This window comes from Macaca nemestrina, chromosome 1, assembly GCF_043159975.1.
Source record: "Macaca nemestrina isolate mMacNem1 chromosome 1, mMacNem.hap1, whole genome shotgun sequence".
Lineage (NCBI taxonomy): Eukaryota > Metazoa > Chordata > Mammalia > Primates > Cercopithecidae > Macaca > Macaca nemestrina.
Window position 1 is genome coordinate 189,312,915 of NC_092125.1, and position 19,461 is coordinate 189,332,375.

General features: G+C 47.6%; 1 protein-coding gene across 2 annotated transcripts in view; it reads right to left on the bottom strand.

Moving 5' to 3' along the window:
• The window catches only part of LOC105494910 (ring finger protein 220), a 300,901-nt gene that overhangs the window by 281,148 nt on the left and 292 nt on the right, over nucleotides 1-19,461 (bottom strand). The gene's annotated exons all lie outside the window — the stretch shown is intronic.

A 19,461-nucleotide genomic window follows, 5' to 3' on the forward strand; every position in this document is an offset into this window, starting at 1 on the left:
AATGTCTCCAGATACCCACTTGTTCAATTCTCTCACCTCTTTTAAATTTTGCTCAAATATTATTTTCTCAGTGAGGTATAGCTTGACCTCTGATTTAATACTGCATCCTGTCTACCACTGCCTACTCCTATGCCCAGACACTCTTGATCTCCTTACCCTACTCTACTTTTTTCTCTTTTTCTTAGAACTTATCTTCTAACATATCTAATGATTTACTTATTTATTATACTTGTGGTTTTTGTCTGGCTCTCCATGTTTAGAAAGTAAGCTAAACATGGACAGAAACTGTCTTAGTCTATTTGGGCTGCTATAACAAAATACCATAGACCAGACGGCTTATAAACAATAGAAATTTATTTCTCATGATCGTGGAGACTGAGAAGGCCAAGATCAAGGTGCTGGAGGGTTCAGGTTCTGGTGAGGACCCATTTCCTGGTTTATAGAGGGACAGCCATCTTTCACCGTGTCCTCAGATGGTAGAAGAGGCAAGGGATCTCTCCGGCTTTTTGTTTTTTATTTTTATCTTTTTTTTCCCACCCTGTCTTCCGGTGTGGATGGGGTTTCTTTTATAGGGCACTAATCACATTCCTTGAGCCTTCATGATCTAATCACTCCCCAAAGGCCCCACCTCCAAGTATTCTCACACTGGAGACTAGATTTCCACGTATACATTTTGGGGGGTGGGCCACAGACATTCAGACCATAGCAATGATTTTGTTTTGTTTATTGACTGTCATAGGTTGTGTTACCCAGGAAGCAGATTCTGAGACAAAGTTTAGCGTGCAAGTAGTTTTTAAAGAGTGTTCTTGGGATCAACACCAATGGAAGTGAGGGAGGCAGTACTGGTGCAGAGGGAGAAGTTGAGCTGTGATGCAGTCCCAACAAAGGCCTCAACCAATCCTACAGGAAGCTCTGGAGCTGGGGTGGTCTTTCAAAATTATTTGAATTGGGGTGAGGGAGCTGGGATCTTTCTATCCTAGTGTTGGTTGGCCCCTAGAAGGAGAAAGGATGTTAGCCAAAGAAATTTTTCTGCAACTACAGCAGTCCCTCAACAAGGCTAACACAGCTGAGGCCTAGCTGTAAGCAGCGCTCCCAGTGACTAGTGAAATAATTCCTTTTTTCCTGAAGGTGGATCTAGTCAATAGACCACAGCGACTACTGCAATTTACCCCGGTGCCACTTGGATTTACTTCTTTTTTTTTTTTTTTCTGAGATGGAGTCGCCCAGGCTGGAGTGCAGTGGCATGATCTCGGCTCACTGCAACCTCCACCTCCCCAGATTCAAGTAATTCTCCTGCCTCAGCCTCCTGAGTAGCTGGGATTACAGGAGTGTGCCACCGCACCTAGCTAATTTTGTATTTTTAGTAGAGATGGGGTTTCACCATGTTGGCCAGGCTGAGATCGAACTCCTGACCTCAAGTGATCCACCTGCCTCGGCCTCCCAAAGTGCTGGGATTACAGGCGTGAGCCACCAAGGCTGGCCAGATTCACTTCTTTACATAAGTTCCTAGAACATCTCCTCAAGGATTTTGGTAGGCCTCTCTTCCTAAGAAAAATTTGGAAGAGAAAGGTTTTCAGAATAGACTATAGATCCCACTGTTACAGCTAGTCTTAGGGCTGCAACTTATTCTATTCCCTTTCTACTAACAATTCTAGGCTCCCCTTACCCTCAGGTAATGCATTTGTTGATCTTGGTAGCTTAAGTTGTGGCATGACCCAGACTCTCATCACTGAGGGATCTCAGGCTGGTCACCATGCCCCTCTCAAACTGCGGTTGTTGCACTTGTCCATATATCATCAAAATAGGAAGGCAGTGTCAATAAATGCTCAAGTACCAAGTGGATCACTCTTGGTTCCCTCCATTGTGTAATGACAACCCTACTGCCTTCCAATGATTAGAATCAATTACCTCCGCCAAGATAGGGTGACTTTTCTTCTTGCCTCTTGGTCCCCTAGCATGAAGAACGTGATTGAAGAATCCAGGCAGCAACCATATTATATAGATCAATGTGAATTTGACTGTGTCTCCCAACAGAAGTGTTTCCCCTTGGGCAACCAGCTCCTCTAAATTTGCAAAGACCATAATTTCCACAAGTGGATCGTTAGGAGTAATGGTAAATGGGGATATTCCTGCTTCTATCCCTTGATTTCCGACCCAATTGCAGACACATCGCCATATAAAGGTCTTTGATTTAAAGTATATACTGTGTCCTAGAACAGAGTTTCTCAACTTTTGCACTATTGACATTTTGGACTGGATAATTCCTTGTTGGGAGGTGCTGTTCTACGTGTAGGATGCATACCCATGGGCTCTACCTACCAGATGCTAGTAGTATTACCTTTCCTCTCTGTCCCCACCCCCCCGTTGTGACAATAAAACAGGTGTCTCCATTTTCTTTCTTTGTTTTTTTGAGATGGAGTTTCGCTTTTGTCACCCAGGATGGAGTGCAATGGTGCAATCTCAGTTCACTACAACCTCTGCCTCCTGGGTTCAGGAGATTCTCCTTCCTCAGCCTCCTGAGTAGCTGGGATTACAGGTGTGCACCACCACATCTGGCTAATTTTTTGTATTTTCAGTAGAGACGGAGTTTCACCATGTCAGCCAGGCTGGTCTTGAACTCCTGACCTCAGGTGATCCACCCGCCTCAGCCTTCCAAAGTGCTGGGATTATAGGGATGAGCCACCACATCTGGCCCTTTTTTTTTTTTTTTTTTTTTGAGATGGAGTCTCACTCTGTCGCCCAGGCTGGATTGCAGTGGCACAATCTTGGCTCACTGCAACCTCCACCTCCCAGGTTCACGCCATTCTCCTGCCTCAGCCTCCTGAGTAGCTGGGATTACAGGCGTGCATCACCACACCTGGCCACTGTTTTTATATTTTTAGTAGAGACAGGATTTCACCATATTGGCCAGGCTGGTCTCGAACTCCTGACCTTGTGATCTGCCTGTCTTGGCCTCCCAAAGTGCTGGGATTACAGACATGAGCCACCACACCTGGCTGTGTCTCCGTTTTCTCAGTGACAAAGCTCAGAGAGAAAAAAAATTGTCTCCAGACATCGCCAGACATTGCCAAGTCTATACAATTGGAATTGGAAAAATGGAAGGCACAATTGCCTCCATTTGAGAGACAGTATCCAAGAAATGGTGCCCCATTTTCATAAAATATCACATCTTAGCTGGCGTTTCAGCTGTGTCAACAGAACATTTCATTTCTCTGTTGGGCTGGCAGTTTCTGGGTTCTGTAGTATGTGATACATACAATCAATGGATCCCATTATGGGCTCACTTTTGCACCTTCTTTGCTGTAAAGTAGGTCCTTTTTTCTGATGTGGTGGATACTATATGAGATCCTATGCTGGTGGATTAAACATTCTGTAAGTGGTGTTGGCTAAAGCCCTGCAAGGCAGAAAAGGCAAACTCAGAATATAGTCTATTCCTGTCAAAATGAATTTCTGCTCCTTCCAGGATGTAAAGGGTCCAAAATAATCAACTTGCCAACAAGTGGCCAATTGACCTCCTCAATGGACATTGCCATCTTGGGGCCTTAGCATTGGTAGGTTGGACATTCTGCAGTGGCAGTAGCTAGATCAACTTTGGTAACTGGGAACCTGTGTTAGTGGGCCCATGCATAACTTCCTTCCATCCCTGCCATCATGGCTACTTCATCTATGCATTCATTGCACCAACATCAGGGCAGCCAATGACAGAGGCTGGCTGATATCAACTGGCTGAGTCATTTTGTTTACTTGATGGTTTAGTGCCTCTTCCACGGTGGATGCTCTCTGGTGGGCATTAACAGGTGGTATAAAGATCTTCACACTTTGTACTCATCCTCATATGTCCATTCACCTGCTACTACCCCAGATTGTCTTGTCTATGGTCCTCCAATCTTGCGTCCAGGCCCTGGCCAGTCATCCCAATCATTGTCCACTCCCCATGAGTCCATATATTCTAACCTTGAATTACTTCTCTTTCCACACAAAGTAGATGACCAGTGCTTTATTCACTGGGAGGATTTTCCCTCACCTCTTTCAGTGCAGCCACTGTCCATTTTCAGCTTGTACCCACATACTGGGTAAACCCATCCATCAAAGTAGGGCTTTACCCTCCTCTTCCCTGATCATAAGGCACTTCTTCACACAACCTGTGTGTGAGCAGAGGAGAGGCACTGATGCCATGTGGTAGACGACATGGGGGCTGGGATACCTGCTCTGCAGCTTGCTTGTGTCTTCTAGTCCTGTTCATGCTCAATCTCACCATGTGTCTCTTCCATCTTAGAATGAATTGTTACTTGGCCTGCCTAATCTTATGACTTGGTAGGTCTCAGAACCCAGTTTGTTATTGTTATTTTTGTAGAGACAGGGTCTGGCTATGTTGCTCAGGCTGGTCTTGAACTCCTGACCTTAAGTAATCCTCCTGCCTCAGCCTCCCAAAGTTTTGAGATCACAGGTGTGAGCCACTGTGCCCAGCCCAGAACCCAGTTTTTATTAAAGAATAGAGTTAAAGGACCCGCATTAAAAAATCATGCAGGGGCGGAGAGAACACAGGCCCACAGAGAAGGTTTGAAAAGACAGTGGAGACAAGTGGAGAATTCAAATATCTCCTGTTTTCATTTTACTGATCCTGCTTTATGTAGAACAGTTACTTTCTGTGTGGTAGGTATTCTTCTAGGCTCTTTACATGTATTATTGATGTAATCTACACAACCTATTAAGTAGGTATCATTATACCCATTTTACAGAGAAGGAAACTGATTTAGGCAGGTTAAGTAACTTCCTTAGGAGTATAATTTGGTGAGTAGAAGAACAAAGTCTGAACACCAGGACTGTCTGACTCCAAAGTTTCTTTAAATAGATATACTACTATCCATTCGCTTAACACTAGCTGCCATGAGATAAAACGAGGAAAGAGGTGTGTGTGTATGTATGTGTGTATGCAGTGGGGAGTAGAGAAAACTTTTCTAGCTGTGGCTATGCTGTGCTATGCTGAAGAGCTTCCAGATTCTTACTAGTTCATTCAGTACTACATCCAGCAAACGTTCACTGAATACCTCTCTGATACAGAATAAAAAGGACTGAGACAGATGTTTTGCTACTATACCCTTGCGACTTCCCTTAGGGAGGGCTTTCCTACAAGGCGAGGGTTGCTACTCACATTTTGAGTAGAGAAAGGAAGGCCTCTGTAGAAAAGGAGGTATTCACTTGCTCAGGATAGCTCTAAGGGCTGGAGGAAGGATAAGAAGGCTTAGCCATCTGGCCCTAAGATGCAAACTGCTCTCCTTCCCTGCTTCCAAGAGCAGCCCCTGCAGGTCCTGGGCAGAGGTGTTGACAGTCTGGTCCTCAGAGTTCTTTTTGATATAAGCCTGTGTGTCAGTCTTCCCCTTCTCAGAGGTCTCCGGTCCCTGATGTCTCAGCAGTAACCTGTTCCACCTCATCATTAAAGCTATTGATGACTTTCTGCCTCATGCACCTGAGCTTCTACTTATTAAATAGCCACCTGTCCACTCAATCTTCTGCCACTCCCTGGGTGCATTTGGAGCTGCAGTCAGACCTCTGGCCCAGGTTTTTAAATTCAGCCTGGGAATACTGACCACCACAATAATAATCACTTACATTTAGGCTGGGCGTGGTGGCTCATGCCTGTAATCCCAGCACTTTGGGAGGCTGAGGCAGGCGGATCACCTGAGGTCAGGAGTTCAAGACCAGCCTGGCCAACATGGTGAAACCCCATCTCTACTAAAAAATAAAAAAAAATTAAAAAAATTAACCGGGCGTGGTGGCGTGCTCCTGTAGTCCCAGCTACTCAGGAGGTTGAGGCAGGAGAATTGCTTGAACCTGGGAGACAAAGGTTGCAGTGAGCCAAGATCACACCACTGCACTCCAGCCTGGACAACAGAGCCAGACTTTGTCAAAACAAAACAAAACAAAAAAACTACTTACATTTAGTCGGCACTTACTGTATGCCAGGCCTTGTGTCAAACCCTATACAGGAACAATTTTCTTTCATCCTTGGGGCAACCCTCTAATGGAGGCCCTGCGCTAGCGCTGGAGGTGGAGAATGCAGTTGGCATGCAGCAGCAGCTCTTTCGGGAAGGATTCTGCTGCCCCTTGGCTCCCCCAGCCTCACTTGTCCTGCACACCCAGACCACTGCAGGACCTGCTGCTCTGGCCTGCCTGCAGCTTTGGGCTGGTTTCCCTTGCCCGCTTCCTTGCCTGAACAGGCATCTCCACCATGTCAGCTCCTTTCCCTCAGCTTCCCTTGTTCTTTTCCTGGCCTTGGCTCATGCCGTTCCTTCTGCCCAGAATTCCCCTTTCCCCTTGTCTGCCTGGCGAAATCCATACTTACCAAGCCTTGCTTTAATGTCATCCTGACCTCCCTGCCCTCCCGTCAGGATTAATTGCTCCCTCCTTTGTGTTGCTGAACAGCACTTATCACAGAGAACTGTAGTTACTTGTTTCACCACTCAGTCTGGGAGAAGAGATGGCAGAGACTGGTCTGATTCACTTCCTTGTCTCTAGGGCTCGGGGGCTGCCCTGTGTTTGATGAAGCCCATTGGGATTAGAGCGGGGGCTGTGAAGTTTGGCTGCGGACATCTCTGGGATGGGACCTTGGTTCTTCCTGCATCCCTGATCTCTAACTTCTCTCTCCGTGGCTTGCCAAAACTGGATTTCAGAGACTAAGACAGGATCTCCCCCTCAGCTGGAATATGTTGACTGTCTCTCCCCCCAGATGAATCTCTTTCTTTGGTGGCCAACTTGCCGCCTGTGTCCTGCCTGGTATCCCCTCCAGCCTTGGTGCTCCCAGCTCTCCCCCATTTAGCAGCATCTGCAGATTTCATTAACTCGCTACTTAACCCCTCTTGCTCAGATCAGCTGTGAAGATGATAAATCAGGCCCAGGGCTCATCCCTGTAGTGGCCCTCTTCTCCACACCCCTCTCTAACAAGTCTCTGGCTGCCCCTATTCATCACTAGCTGCCCTCTCTTTCTCTTGCAGTTTCAGGGCACCCCTCATTCCCCTCCACCACAGACCATGTCAGGGTTACAGCCCAGCCACTTTGGATTGAATCCTGGAACCACATTTGGAGACAGACGCTGGAGCTGCACCCAGGGGCGGCAGGAGGTCGTAGGCCCTGGCTGGGAAAGGATGGGGAGGGCTAAGGGAGCACTGGATCCCCTTTCTAGCCATGGGACCAGATTCAATTGTGTTTAAGGGTTGGGGCCGGGGTTAGATTGAACCTGTATTCTCACTCCCTTACTCAAGACCTCACCGAATCTGCTATTCTGCTGACCGGGAGGGCCACCTGGACCTCCCTCTGTGGAGTACTGAAGTTAGGTCAGTGTGGCAAGCAGTGTGGTTTGTCAGGGACTTAGCAGAATGGCTCTTTTCCCTCCCCCCCTCCAACCCGGCGCCTTTCCTAAATTCTGCCTAGAGCCTGACTCCAATTTTCCTTCTTCCATGTGTTACCTTACCCTCTGCTCTTCTAGGCTCCAGGTCTCTTCTCTTGACTTCTTTCTCTTTCCTTTCCATGCCTCGTTTCCTATTCCCTTCTCTTAATTTTTTTCTAGGTATAAACTCCCTAGAAGGAACCATCCTAGATGTCAGGGGCCTAACCTTTTTGTAGTTCTGAGCAGGGCCCTTCTGCTTTTTCCCTTCCCCCAGAGATCCCTCCTTTCCTGGGTCCCCTTTATTTCTACATCTGCCCCCACTCTTGCTCTCCTTTTATCCCCCAATTCCTCACCTTCATTCTCAGCCTTCACAGGAGACAATGTCGGAGAAGATGGAGCATCCTGCCTGGGCTCACAACAGGCTCTTGAAAAACATTAATTAAGCCCAGATTGGAGCTTCCCCACCTTTGTTTCTTCCCTGTCCCTTCCCAGGCCCTGGATGATCCTCCACCCTCCCTGCTTGTAAGCAGGAGGCCCCTCCACTGGCACCCTTCTTCTGTCCAGTGAGGGGCAGGGGCGCCCAGGCCACTGGAAGCTCATTCAGCCCCTCCCTGCATATGCACTTTTGTCAGGTGCTAGTTCTACAATGTCTTCATTACCTCCTAATTGGCCAAATCTCTTTTCTTTATTTTTCTTGTTAAAGACAAATTTAAAGAACGAGTTCAGTAGCTCAGCCATTTTCAGAGCATCATTAATTTCCCACCTTCTTATTTATTAATGGGGCAACTTCCTTGCTGGTATTTCTTATCCCTGGATATCTCTGTAAAAGCCTGCCTTGCTCACACAACCCCTGGGACCAGTGCTAACTCACTCTGACTTTGTGCTGCCCTCAGCTGCTCTGGCATTCCCTCCACCGCCCCACTGCGCTCACAGTCCTACCACCCACAGTTTGCAATGAGGAGAGTCTAGAACGCCCCCTGCATTCTAGGCACAGAGGCTTCCTTCCCCCAGTTCTCTCCTCCACCCCTTATCTCCTTCCACTGTGTTCCAGGTCCTACACTAAGCTGAACATGTACAGTCTCATTCACTCAAGACCTTAAGGAACAAAAGGGGAAACAGAAGCTCAGGGAGCAGCAATGATTTGCCCAGAATCACTTTGCTCAGAAGAGGAGGAATCACGATGTAAGCCTAGGATTAGCCTGGCTCCCTGGCTTGAAGTTTACCTCTATGCCGGCCCACCTCAGGGAAGAGGTTATGGTTAGGATAAGTCTTGGTACAGAAAGAGAAACAAGGACCAGTAAGACAGCAGCAGCACTGTGGGAAATAGCAGTTGGTGACCTGAGGATTAGCAGGACTGCAGTCAGCAAACTGTGTTGGGTGACCTGTCTCTCCCTTTTGTATCTTCACCACTGTGGGTTCCACAGTTAAGGGACTCGTGTTTTAACGGTGATGTTACTAACACTCGGGAGCAGTTACCTGCAAACCCTCTGCATCCTCTGAAGGATAAGCCTGTACACACAGCTCCCACTGAGTCCTTCCAAATGGGTTCTCGGTAGTTGCCTTTTAATTCTGGTTCTCCAGCAGCCTCAGCCCATTTCTCCAGGTGAGTGGATTTACCTGCTGCTGTCCGTGCATGGGTGTAGGTGAGAGTTGGTAAACACTGGACTCTTTGAGCTGACAGCTATTGCCATAGAGCCGAGGTCTGGGTCTGAGCACATGCTTACTCCACTGATGGTTCCTAAACCTTCGCTAATATGAGTGACAAGGACTTGTGGTGTAGCCTTGTTAGGATTCCTCCTTGGCTCTTTCTATAATCAGAAATACTCTTATTATCCCTAGGCACTGAGTCCAGACTCCAGGTGAGGGCTATTTCACCCAGGGCCGGGTGGCTAAGGCTGCAGCTACCTCCACATTGCTGGTGAGTGGTGAGACGATGAGGACAGTGATCCCTAGTCAGGGTACAGGCCTAACACAAAGACAGCCTGGAGGCCTCATGGCTGCCTCCAAATGCCAAGTCATTGCTCTTCTTGTTGGAAATGGAAGCTTTGGGCAGGTCCTTAGGAGGCTCAAGGGAAGAGAGAAGAGAGAGAACTCAGAGCAGAATCTTCCTGCCCAATCTGGAACCTCAGTGGCCCCCCAGCAGCAGTAGCCCAGGAGCAGCAGCAGTGCCAAGAAGGAGTCCCCTGGGACCAAGCCCTGAAGCTGTGTTTTTACACTAAAAGACCTTGTTTCTTGTCTCGTCCTGGTCATAACCCTGCTTAATAGAGACATTAAGATGAATGATTGAAGCTGCCTCTCACTGCAGCTGGAAGGAGGGTAGCCTGGGTGACCCTGGACTGAGGGGACACTATGGGGATGGGGTTGAGGTGGGAAGGGATCTGCAAAGCATCCCCCCTCCAACACTGAGCCTCAGCTTTGGGAGCTGAAACCTCTTGTTCCATGAGAGCTTTCTGAAGGCTGCCTTATCCAGCAGGGCTTCTTTCTGGGTTGAACATCTCCGGCTGTGTTCTGCCTCCCCAGCATCAGGGAGGGGATGATACAAGTAGGAAAAGCCATAGGTGTATAAGGGACAACAGTGACTTTTACATATACAGGCTTTCAAAGAGCTTTATAAGCTTCCATGCACATAGCTTTTCATGAAAACAACAGATAACAGTGACTGGGTGTTTCCTGTGCATTTCAAAGGCTGTGCTTTATCTGCACTGTTGTATCTGATCATCACCACAGCCCCATGGTACAGGCCAAAGTACTGTCCCCAATTTACAGATGAGAAGACTGAAGCTTAGAGAAGTTAAGCCACTTGCCCAAGTTCACTCAGCTAATAAGTAGTGGAGTTGGGCTATGAACCCAAGCAGTCTGATTTCAGAGCCCATACGCGTAACCACTGTCATCGTTCACGGCCTCTGGTTTTACAAATTGACCTAGCTTGGAATCGGGAGGAGGGTAGAGGAGGACTGAGGTTTTGTATCAGATAGGGAATTGATTTAGAGGTCAGAGACAATAGTTAGGGATAAATAGGCTCATCTCTGGATGGGGCTGCAGAAGTGGTGGGACCCCAGGGAGCACCGCTGAGACAGGCCTCATTTAGCATGTTTATGACAGGTCTGGCAGAGGGCAGCTCAGGAAAAGCTGCCCCTTCAGAGATCGAGATGACACCAAACACTTTTGGGCAGGAAAATGTCTTGCTTTTTATCTTCCCCCAGCCTCCCACCCCCACCCTTTACCTGATACCTTGCTGGATATGGAACAAATATTCAATAAACGGCTTCTAAAATATAGATGCTTAAAAAAAAGTAAGAGTCACAGTAGTCTTAAACCAGACTGAGCAGAAAGAAAAATGCTCTGTGCCTGCTGATGTGAGTGGACACGTTTGGGGAAGGTGGGAAGGTGGGAAGGTGGGGAAAGTAGACCAGAGAGATAGCGCTACTAAAATAGGATGATGGTGCCCTCAAAACCTTGCTACTCAAGGTGTGGTCTGAAGAGCAGCAGCACAAGCCTCCCCAGGAAACTTGGTAGAAATGCAGAGTCAAGGCCTTTTCCAGACCCACATAATCACAATTTACATTATAACAAGATGCCCAGGTGACTGGAATGCACATTAAAGTTTGAGAAGCACTGCCCTAACACAGAAGCTCCAGTAGCGGTTCTCGTCACCCTCAAGACCAAGTCCAAACACCTTAAGAACTCTCAGAAGACTATGCAGGATCTAACTCTTGTCTATGTCTTCAAACTCCTCTTTCGTCACTCCCTTTGCACACGTTCTGTTCCAGTCCTACTAAGTTTCTTTCCATCTTCACGTGGGCCATTTCTTTGCTTAGTGCCTTTGCTCATGTTACTCTCTTCTACTGGAATGCTCTCCCTTCTTCAATCCCTTCTCCCCTTCTTGGTCTAAGAAATTCCTACTCAACATTTAAGACTTGACTTAAATGTCACTTGTTCTAGGAGGGCTTTCCAGGCTGTAAGGGATGCCTCATCTTTAAATCCTTATTGCAACTGCTCTTTATAATCACAGTTGTCACTCTGAATGACAATTATTTCTTTACCAGTATGTCTCCTTCATTAGAATGTAAGCTCTATGAGGGCGGGGACCGTGTCTCTTGTTCATGTTCCTCTTCTGTGCTTTTTCATGGAACATGGCACAACACAAGTATTCAAAGAATGTTTGTTGAACATTGAAAAAGTATATACTTGGCAAACAATGGGTTCAAGGTCTTAGGACTCTGCTGGGGTTGCTAGAAGAGATGCTCTGAAGGCTTCAGATGCCTTCCTAAAAGCCCTCTAGAACTCTTCAGGTCTTGGGGCTGTGGTTAGACACTGGTTAGACATTAAGATTGCTCAGCAAGTCCCTTCCCTGTGAATTAGAGAGTGCTGTTCAGGGCAGAAGATGCAGGAAGGCCTTGGGGCACTCAGAAGACGGGAAGGAACAGCCACTAAGGAAATGCTTCTTGGAGCAGGGCATCATTCTCCAGGAATTCAACAGGTGGAGATAGGACTGCGGTAGGCACTCCCATTGAGAGAACAATGCCAGCAAAGGCTTGGAGGCTGAAAAGTGCAAAGTACCCTGATGAGTAGTAATTTGTCCCTTGGGCCTGGAAGACAAGAGGAGTCAAAAGAATGACTAGAAAATAAGGCTAGAAGCAGAGGCTGGAACCTGAGGATAGAGGATCTGACTGCCAAATCAGGACCAGGAAGGAGGACCTGTGAAACCACAAGGAGTCCAGTATAATGAAGAGGCCCCGCTAATCTGGGAAGCCAGGGAAAGGTGACTGGCAGTAAAAGCAGCTTATTCACTAAATCCTAGGGGAAATATGTAGTATAATGGAGTCCTAGTAGGTTTGCAGCTGATACTTGGCTACATCCAGTGTGGGGAGGGAGGCAACATTGTCTGACCCAAATATCTATTTGAATGCACTAATTTATATGGGGGCTGAAAAGCCTCTCAGAGCAAAGCAAGTAAATTTGAACCAAGCCCATAACCTGATCAGGTATATACCAGCACAATTAGAGTAAGGGTACATGGTTAAACCAATGGACACCAAATTGCTGGAAGGACGGCAGAGCTCCAGCAAGTGACTTAATGACAGAGGAGGGTAGAGACTGGTAGAGTGAGCCAGTTTCCACAGGATTAAAGCGTTTTTCGCTGCCTCTGGTTCAGCATTACGGCTCTAAATAAACGCATCCTACCTTGGCCACTTTGGTGCTAGTAGAGGTGCACCGTGAGAAGAAAAAGGGCTGTTAGAATATGTGGAAACAGCTATCTCTGAAAGAATGAAGAGCTCGAACAACTCTGCTGTGGGGCTCCACATCTTCCACCTGTAATGTGGAGGGAGTTGTCTTCTTTGCAGGAGAGTGCCATGTTCTCATGCTGTCATGGTACCAGAAGAATTGAGCCCATTAAGCAGAAACTTCAAGTACAGCATCCACAATGCACCTAGTGGTAGAAGCCAGTAGAGCATAGTACCTTGAGTCAATGGGTACAATTGAGAATTTGCGGGGAGCATTGCTAGGGATTGTTTTTTGTTTTTGTTTTTGAGATGGAGTTTTGCTCCTATTGCCCAGGCTGGAGTGCAATGGCACAATCTCGGCTCACTGCAATCTCCACCTCCCGGGTTCAAGCGATTCTCCTGCCTCAGCCTCCTGAGTAGCTGGGATTACAGGCATGTGCCACCATATCCAGCTAATTTTGTATTTTTAGTAGAGATAGGGTTTCTCCATGTTGGTCAGGCTGGTCTTGAGCTCCCGGCCTCAGGTGATCCGCCCACCTCAGCCTCCCAAAGTGCTGGGGTTACAGGCGTGAGCCACTGCGCCCGGTCCTGGATTGGTATTTTTATAGGAACAGGTGGGTGCCTAGAATTAGCAAGACTGGTATATGAATATAAATGTAAACACATTTGTACTACAAGCCAGTATAGACTATTGGCCTGAGAATATCTGCATTGCTACAGATGAACTAACACGGCAGTCTAGGGAATCGGACTTTTGACTAGAAACAGAGCCACCAGGAGGCAGCAGTTTCTGAGTGGGTTTGGAAAGATAAAGGGAGCCTGGCCTGGAGGAGAGAAGTCAGCACCACTCCAAAGGGACCCGGGTGAATGCTGGCCTCTGATCAGTGATGCGAAAGCCCTAGTAGATAAGAAGAGAGAGCTGAACTTGAAGCTGAGGTGGGAACAGGCGAAAAGTAGGAGTGTTCGTGGTTGACGACCAAACTCGAAGGAAAATTGATGAAGGAAAGTTTACTCACTAAGTACCTACCTTATGCTGGGTGGGCACTCTCTTCACTATATTGGTGATATAGGCATTATCTCCATTTTACAATTGAGGAAACAGGCTCAGAGAAGCTGTCTTCAGTTATTCATCAACTATATGCACATGGAATATGAAGATGAGACACAGTCCTGTTCCTTGAGGATCTCAGAATATTGTAGGAGAGAGACACAGAGGCAAACCACTTTATTACTGTGCTCCCCAGACAAGAGTAGATGTAAGGAGAAGGTGCAATAAAACCACAAAGAGATTTCCCAAGTCATGGAGTCAGTAGGTGTCAGAGCCAGGGTTCAAATCCTGGACCGTCTGGGTCCAAACCTCAGCATCTTCCACCATTCTGGCTGCACAGCTATAGTCATCCAGACCCTTAAGTCATAGTCTGAGTTCTGAGGAAGGGCAGTAGTAGCCTTTGCTACTAGCAGGGATTTTTTTTTTTTTTTTGAGACAGAGTCTTGCTCTGTCGCCAGGCTGGAGTACAGTGGCACAATCTCGGCTCACTGCAACCTCCGCCTCCTGGGTTCAAGCGAGTCCCCTGCCTCAGCCTCCTGAGTAGCTGGGACTACAGGTACACGCCACCACGCCCGGCTAATTTTTTGTATTTTAGTAGAGACGGGGTTTCACCATGTTGGCCAGGCTGGTCTTGAACTCCTGACCTCGAGACCCACCCACCTCAGGCTCCCAAAGTGCTGGGATTAGGAAGGCATGAGCCACCGTGCTCGGCCTAGCAGGGAATGTTTAAGAACAAGGAGAGGACATTGGGAATTGGGATGCGGCTCACAAACGTGATGCAGCTGCACATCAGACCCAGAAAGGATGATGGTGCCCTCAGGATTACCAGGTGTGGGTCGGGTGGGGTGGCTCATGCCTAAAATCCTAGCATTTTGGGAGGCTGAGGCAGGAAGGTCACTTGAGCCTAGGAGTTCGAGACCAGCCTGGGCAACATGGTAAAACCCTGTCTCTACAAAAAAACACAAACAAACAAAAAGTAGCCAGGCGAAGTTGCACAAACCCATAGTCCCAGCTACTTGAGAGGCTGAGGATGAAAGATCGCTTGAGCCTGGGAGTGGGCCGTGATTGTGCCACTGCACTCCAGCCTAAGTGACAGAGTGAGACCCTGTCTCAAAAAAAGATTACCAGGCATGGAGACCCTCTGCTGGGACAGGACTGTTCAGAGCCTAGAAGTGGCAGTGAATGGTTCTAGCTGTGGGACCCCTGGGGCACCAGAGAGTGCTGGCTGGTCTTTAGGCAAATTGGGGCCAGAAAGAGGAGCTTCAAAAATCAAGCTGTGATTGAGAGGAGGGGGACCCATATTGGGAGTAGCACTGGGGCTACGAGAATGAAATCGGAAAATTCTTGGGCTGGAAGGAGAGCTTGCCCACTGTCTAGGATCACGGTCTCCTTTTTATTTCCGTTGAGTTCAACACATCCTGACAGGATCATCTGCCTCTTTGAAAGCAACTCCTTTGCTTTCAAACTTTGCTTTTTCCTCCCTTCTGAGCACCAGATAGGGAGGAAATCTGGGGCCCTAATCTTTTCTAGGGCTGCTTTGCCTCTGACTAGTGGCTGGATAGCCCAAGCAGATTTTGTACAGTTGGGACAAAGCTGTGGGATTCATGACATTTGTAAGCCACACCTCTGGAGTATGTGAATCATGAATCTCTCTGGGCCCGGGGGCAAATCAGGGTGGAGTCACAGGATTTGAGGTAAGGACACTGGGACTAGAGAGGGGACAGAGAGTAGGCAGAGAGTGGCGCAGCCTAAGGAAGAGAACCTCCCTGGGCAGGTGGCTCCATTTGATTTCCGATTTAAAGGGGAGGCTTAGATAGCCAAGAAGAAAAAGGCTAATAAGAAAAATATTAAACTGCAGTGTGTGTGTCCCCAGGGACTTCCTGTTGCCATGACTGACCTCCCGGAGAGCGCCATTCGTTCCCGAGCATGGCAGCTTTATAGGCACTTGTAGGCCTGCAAAGAACACCAATTTGCTGCTGCAGTTTGTTTTGATAACTGAAACTTTCAATAAATCTATATTAAAATCAAAGGGAAAATTAACTAGGCCCTAGTGAGGGGCACGGAGATAAGGGAGCACATTACCACCCTGGCCTCAGCCACCCCACATCCATCTCTTAGTTCAGATTCAGGTCACCAGGGAGATGAATGGCTCAGGCTCTTGGGGAACAGCTCTGGGGAAAAGCAGGAAGAAAGCGGCATGGCCAGATCCAGCCCTGACTCCTCCCAGAGCGGCAGAAGACTGCTGGGGGGTTGGGTTGGGGAGAAGAGGAGGTGGGGTGGTGGTGGTCATGATGGGAAGAGGGGTAGGAGAAAGGGGTAGGGAAGGGTGAGAATAGTAGTAATAGCCACTGTTTACTGAACTCTTTATTCTAGGTAGTGCTAAGCAGTTGCGTATTTAATTCCAATAACAGGTAGATACGAGTATTATCTACATTCTAGAGATGAAGAAACTGAACTTCAGAGAGGTATGTGACTTGCCGAAGGTCACAGATGGAGCCAGGACTCAAACCTGAACAGGTTCTCTCTGAGTCCACCCTTCTATGCTGTCTTATATAGCTTACAGGGACTACGATGGCAGCAGCAGTTCTTCCAGTTGCCGCATAAAATGGTTTCAGACCCAGTCTGGGTTCTCTCAGCTGTGCCAAGGTTTGGGGGCTGCCATGCATTATCCTTGGGTCCTGCATTCACTGTGCTTTGACAGCTGGTTAAGGTCCTAGCTTTGATGGCCACCTTGCTGCTTTTCCTGGTGGTTTGACAGGCTATAAGAAGACCTAACTGACCGGGCGCGGTGGCTCATGCCTGTAATCCCAACACTTTGGGAGGCTGAGGCGGGCGAATCACCTGAGGTAGGGAGTTCGAGACCAACTGGATCAACATGCAGAAGTCCTGTCTCTACTAAAAATACAAAAATTAGATAGGCCTGGTGGTGCATGCCTGTAATCCCAGCTACTCGGGAGGCTGATGCAGAAGAATCGCTTGAACCCGGGAGGTGGAGGTTGCAGTGAGTTGAAATCGCGCCATTGCACTCCAGCCTGGGCAACAAGAGTGAAACTCCATCTCAAAAAAAAAAAAAAAAGAAGACTTAACTTGGTCCTGTCTTGTGTTCTTGCTCTCAGTGTTCACTTTAGCTCAGTCGCTTAATCCAGCAGCCAGGATGTCTGTGTGTCTGTGTACTGGACTCAGTTCATCTGCCTCCCCAAATTCACTTGCCCTTGCCTTGTGTGCACCCTTGACTCTGGCCATTGGCCACTTGTTCATTGGACAACCCACCTGCCACTCCCACTTCATTTACTAACACCTCTGGTTATCTTCGTTTCCCTTGGGATGAGGGTTAGGTTTGGACACAGCCTCCAGTGTGCCCACTGTGGCGGGACTGCAGTTGGACCTGATCTGACCCAACCAGAGGCTTTGATTCCTCTCACCATTTCTAGTCTCAAATGAATGACTATACTTCAGGGTGTGGAATCGGGCACCCCCTGGGGCTACTGCATTGGTGGGGTAACACAACCCTTCCTTCTCCCTGTCACACAGGATGGTTCTACACACCGTGTACGGCAGAGCAACGAGTTGTATTTTCTTTGAGGAACTGGCCAACTTCTCAGTAAGACACTATCTGGTACTTTCTTTCCCTCCTTCCCTGCTTCACTTCCCCCTTTCCCCTACTCTTTTATTTATTTGTTTATTTAAGACACGGAATCTTGCCATGTTGCCCAGGCTAGCCTTGAACTCCTGACTTCAAACGATCCTCCTGCCTCAGTCTCCTGCCTCCTGAGTAGCTGGGACTACTACATGTGTCACCTTACCCGGCTCCCCTCACTCTTGATGCCTTGGGATTGTACTCCCCAATTAAATTTGAACACATAAGTTTTGCCTCAGGCTCCGTTTCCTTTTTTTTCCTTTTTCCTTTTATAGAGATGGGATCTTGCTATGTTGGCCAGTCTGGTCATGAACCCCTGGGCTCCAGCAATCCTTCCACCTTGTCCTGCTAAAGTGTTGGGATTTCAAGCATGAGCCACTGTACCTGGCTCAGGCTCTGTTTTCTAGGGAACCAGACAGCACACAACAGAGCCACGGCTTGAGAAATCCAAGTGTTGTGCTAGGCGGCAGTGTAAGGTACCAAGTGTATACTGAGCTGTCAAACTGTTCTATTATTTGAATCAATTTGCCTGGTCTTTGTACAAAAAGAGCTTACAGTGTGGTGAAGTCCTGGAAGCTGTACAGTTGAGCCCTGGTGCACCAAGGAGGAAAGGACACATTCTGGGGAAGTCAAGGGGACCATTGAAGGCTCCACAGAGGATGTTGGGGCTGGGCATTAAATAAAGCCTTGAATCCAGATAGTATAGATTTACTTCATTCTTACAGCCAAGAAGATTGGCTGTGCCTACTCTTAGGCCATAACTCAGTATATAACAAAGCTATCTCACTGCCTCTTGTCTTATTTTTGTATTTGCTTGTTTTATTATCTATCCTTCCTCCTACAGCCCCTCTCCAATTTATTTATTATGGCTTTCTGCAGCCTTGTCCTCCCAGGCTCCAGTGATCCTCCCACCTCAGCCTCCTGAGTATCTGGGACTACAAGCACGTGCCACCATGCCTGGCTAATTTTTAAATTTTTTGTGGAGATGAAAATCTCATTATGTTGCCCAAGCTGGTCTTGAACTCCTGGTCTCAAAGGATCCTCCTGTCTCAGCCTCCCAAAGTGTTTAGAATTACAGACATGAGCCACGGCACCCAGCTTCCCTCTCCAGTTTAAAAGCTCCTTGAGAATACAGGTGTGTCGTTATTAATCAATGAATCCTCAGCAACAGAAACAGTGCCTGACACTTAAGAGAGGCACTATAAATACAGGTGGACTGACTGACCAACTGGGGTTAATGTCTAGGTAATAATAGGAGAATCTGTTCCAGCTCCAAGAATTGGAGGATAGTACCTCCACTTACTGACTTCGGGATAAGCCTGTCCCCGATGCTGTATATTCCCTCATTTGTTCACAGACATTTACTGCAGGCCTTCTTTACGCCTGCACTATGCTGTGTATTACTGAACAATAATGGAAAAAATGGAACATACATGAACAATATGGAAAAAAATGCTTTTCCTGAAGGACTTAAAACCCTGTGGGAGCGACAACAAGGAAAAAGACAATTATAAAACAATATGATAAATGCTGTAGGTGCACAGTAGAGTCACCTAACCTGTTATGTGGGTGGGATAGATGATGGCATTCCCTGATATGGGGATTACCAGGCACTCCCAGCTCAGGTGGAAACCGTTATGTTAAAGTCCGATCTCAGAGGTGGTAGGGCCCAGAAATGACATCATCCTAAGTGTAAATATGCAGACAACACACAGAGGGGCTTGGTAACTGAAGCTGGGCCCAGAAGATGGGGTCCTGACCGATTGTGAAGCTGTCAAAGCCATCATTGGCTTGGCTAAAGGTGAGGTTTCCCAGCTCATATCCTGGGACTCATGACTACCCAGAAAGGCATAACCAGGATGAAGAAACACAGGTCTCTCCAGCTTACTGGAGAGACTGACTGGGGAAGTTCCTCACAGCTGAGGCCAGAAACCTTTTAAACAGAAGTTTCCTCTGAGTGGACCTGAACAAGCCAGTTCCCTCTTCCTTAGGACGGCCCTTCACAAATCTAAGCATTTTCCTCTTAGCTTAACCCCTCTTTGTCTCAGGTCTCCCCCAGGCCCACATCACAGAGTAGATGACAATAATTACTTGTTGAATGAACGAATCATGAAGAGTCATGTAAATATAATCTGTCACGTTGTGAGCCCACATTTACCTTGCGGGT